Source organism: Salmo trutta, chromosome 38 (genome assembly GCF_901001165.1).
Source record: "Salmo trutta chromosome 38, fSalTru1.1, whole genome shotgun sequence".
Lineage (NCBI taxonomy): Eukaryota > Metazoa > Chordata > Actinopteri > Salmoniformes > Salmonidae > Salmo > Salmo trutta.
In genome coordinates, this window is record NC_042994.1 from 13,563,330 (window position 1) to 13,566,672 (window position 3,343).

Genomic DNA, 3,343 nt, shown 5'->3' on the forward strand with positions numbered 1-3,343 from the left:
TTCAAGGCTTTAAGAATGGAGGTTCTCTCAGTTATAATCTATGTGTCAACCAACAATTGTTTAGGAAGCTGTGTATCTTTTCTGCACTCCAAACCTTTCACTACTTGCCAAAATTTGGATGGATTATTTAAATTTTTGTGAAGTAGATTTCAGGTAGTGGTCTGCTTTTAATTTACGGATCATAGCCACACCCATATTTCGAAGACGCTTAAAAGCCATCCAATCATCTGCCAAACCAGTCCCTCTTGCTTTAGCCCACATAACATTTCATTCCCTTATGATTTTTGTAAATTCCTTAGTAAACCAAGGGTTCTCTCTGCCCTTAATCCTGATTTTTTTTAAAAGGGGCATGCCTATTGCATACATCCTGGAATGCGTTGTGGAATTAAGAAAAGGCTAGTTCAACATCAGGGATTAAATCCATTCTATTCCATTCAATGCTAGATACATCATGTAAAAAACCTTGAATATCAAACCGCTTCCAGTTTCTTTTCATAATGACACGTGGAGATTTCTTAGGAATTTTACCATCTCTCACACAGGCAATAGCACAGTGATCACTTATGTCATTTGCAAAAATACCAGAAGCATTAAAACGATGAGGAGTATATGGTTAAGATCAAATCAATCAAAGAGGATTTCAGAGGATATTTTATATTCAACCTAGTTACACTGTTGACAATCTGAGTGAGATTGTAGGTGTTCATACCCTCTGCACTCCTCCACTGGAAGATAATACAGATTATTGCAAATCCTCTGTTAATGACTGGGTTCTTTCTTGTAAATTGTTTCTATGAAGTTGCTGTTCAATTGCTCTGCCATTATTATTATTATTGTAGGAGGTATTCTTGGTGGGGTTACCCCTGTGCTGTGATGTGGGTTTTATAGGGTGTGTCTTCTCTTTTCTCTCCACTGGCTATCTGGTAAACAGGCTACACTCTAGGCAGTCTCTTCTGCTGATGTGTGTGGGTCTGGTAGTGATACTCTCTCTGTGCTACTCTTTAGCTTTACCCCTCTCTAATAAATACCGCTACAGCGTTCCCATTCGGGTTCATCTGGGGGTTAGGGTCACTGCACAGACCTGCTGTAAGTAGGGGGGAAACTTAGACACCAGACAGAGCCATGATTGGCTGAAGCAGTATGAGAAGTTAAGTCTCATGTAGGCACCTGCTGTAATATTGATACCCTTGGGAAGACTACCAGAGTCCCCCAGATAGCCTGTGTTCCCCATTGGTGGAGGGGGGTACATCCCAATTGGTGAGGGAGGTGGTAGAGGCTTGCTCTGTAAAAATATCTATCAATACAATTTAAAAACACTTAGTAAAAGCAATTTAATAACACACAGTTTATACAATTGCTTTGCTCTGATTTAAAAGGTCAGTTGAAAGTTCATACCTCCTCCTGTGGTACCCTCGTATCCACCCACCTGTTGAGCATAGGATGCCAGACAATCTGACAGAGAAAAGGATAGGAATGAGAATCAATCTTTAGCCATCTATCATTCTCTGTCTTTAACTATCACTCAATTGTAATGGGTGCGTGTTGGTGGCAGGGAAGTCAGGCGCAGGAGATCGAACTTGGTATAAACGGAGTCGTTTAATAAATGCTGACCAAACTCCAAAAACCAAAATATATAAAAATAACAAAGTGGGTAGAAAACAATCACATACAATAAAACAATCTCCGACAAGGACATGAGGGGAAACAGAGGGTTAAATACACAACATGTAATTGATGGGATTGGAACCAGGTGTGAAGGAAGACAAGATGCACTATTGTAAAGTGGTTGTTCCACTGGATATCATAAGGTGAATGCACCAATTTGTAAGTCGCTCTGGATAAGAGCGTCTACTAAATGACTTAAATGTAATGTAAATATAAAACCAATGGAAAATGAAAAATGGATCAGTGATGGCTAGAAGGTCGGTGACGTCGACCGCCGAACACCGCCCAAACAAGGAGAGGGACCGACTTCGGCGGAAGTTTCCCTCATTAAAATGCAAATCAATTTATAACATTTTTGACATGCGTTTTTCTGGATTTTTTTGTTGTTATTCTGTCTCTCACTGTTCAAATAAACCTACCATTAAAATGATAGACTGATAATTTCTTTGTTAGTGGGCAAACGTACAAAATCAGCAGGGGATCAAATACTTTTTTCCCTCACTGTATTGGGATGACTCATGTACTGAAGGCAGCTCTTCAGGGTGGTCACTAGCTGGCACAACCACTAAGTCATAAAATCACATTAAACATACCCCTAACCTTACCCCTAACCTTAACCATACTGCTAACCTTATGCCTAACCCTAACCTTAAATTAAGAAAATGTTGTTTCTATACATTTTTTATGATATAGACAATTTTGACATTGCGGCTGGCCAATCTAGCAGAAACCACTCAGCGCTGCCTCCAGGACAAGATTTATCCCAATAAACGTTGAAGCCTCAGTCTCCATAAATGACACTATTCCTGTTAGTTACTCGCACGCTTACTCAAAGTCATACATACCAGGCCTCTAGGTTCACTGCTGTTAACAAAAATACTGTCTTTACTCCTCTCTTCCATGTGCGCAGGTTGTTGGAACAGGTTGAGGACCACAGGGATCCCCTGGCCATCCAGGCCTCATGGAGGGTGGTGGTGGAGGAGGATAGGTCTGTAATAAACATCAAATCAAACAACCAAACTATAACACTGCTTATCATTAACATCATCAATGATATGACTCCTCACTGTTTCAATAAGAGTGAGGTCTAGTGACTTGAAGAATATACACCTTGAAGTATAAGCTACATATTGCCTGCTTCATGGGAAATAAATATGTTGTACTGTACACCGATGGATAGAGCACTGGGTGAGATCTGTCATTTTGGGTGCATTTACCTTTGGGAGCCTCCTCACTGAGTACATTGACACTGACGGTGCCACTACTGGAGCCTCCGTAGAGAGCTTGGGTTCCACCTGGGCCCTCGCTGCAGGGAGGCACACCAAGCCACCACTCCCCTGATGACTCAGCTGTTCCCTCTGTTTCAGGGAGACCTCTACCTTGGGTGGCTCCAGGCCCAACACCAGGCCCATCACCTCATTGCATTGAGGGAACTCAGCCACAACTGGGTGGACTACCTGATGCTGATTTCCCCTCAGTAAAGCTTCTTGGCGCAGCTGGGTTGGAGGACCCACTGCATCCCCTGAATACCCTGGGCTCATGGTGGGAGGTGGGGGTGGTGGTGTTTGAGGATAGGTCTGTAATAAACATCAACAAAGCATCCAAAATATGACTCTGAGTGTCAATGATATGACACTGTGAATGAATAACATGACACTGTGAATCAATGATATGACAC

At 42.0% G+C, this 3,343-nt stretch overlaps 1 long non-coding RNA gene across 1 annotated transcript; it reads right to left on the reverse strand.

The window, feature by feature from the left end:
• Window positions 1-281: 281 nt before the first annotated feature.
• LOC115178676 (uncharacterized) lies at window positions 282-3,019 on the reverse strand. Its single transcript, XR_003872660.1, has 2 exons — window positions 2,511-3,019; window positions 282-1,452 (listed from the first exon to the last, which is right to left on the reverse strand). It is a non-coding gene; the product is annotated as an uncharacterized LOC115178676 (long non-coding RNA).
• Window positions 3,020-3,343: the final 324 nt, after the last annotated feature.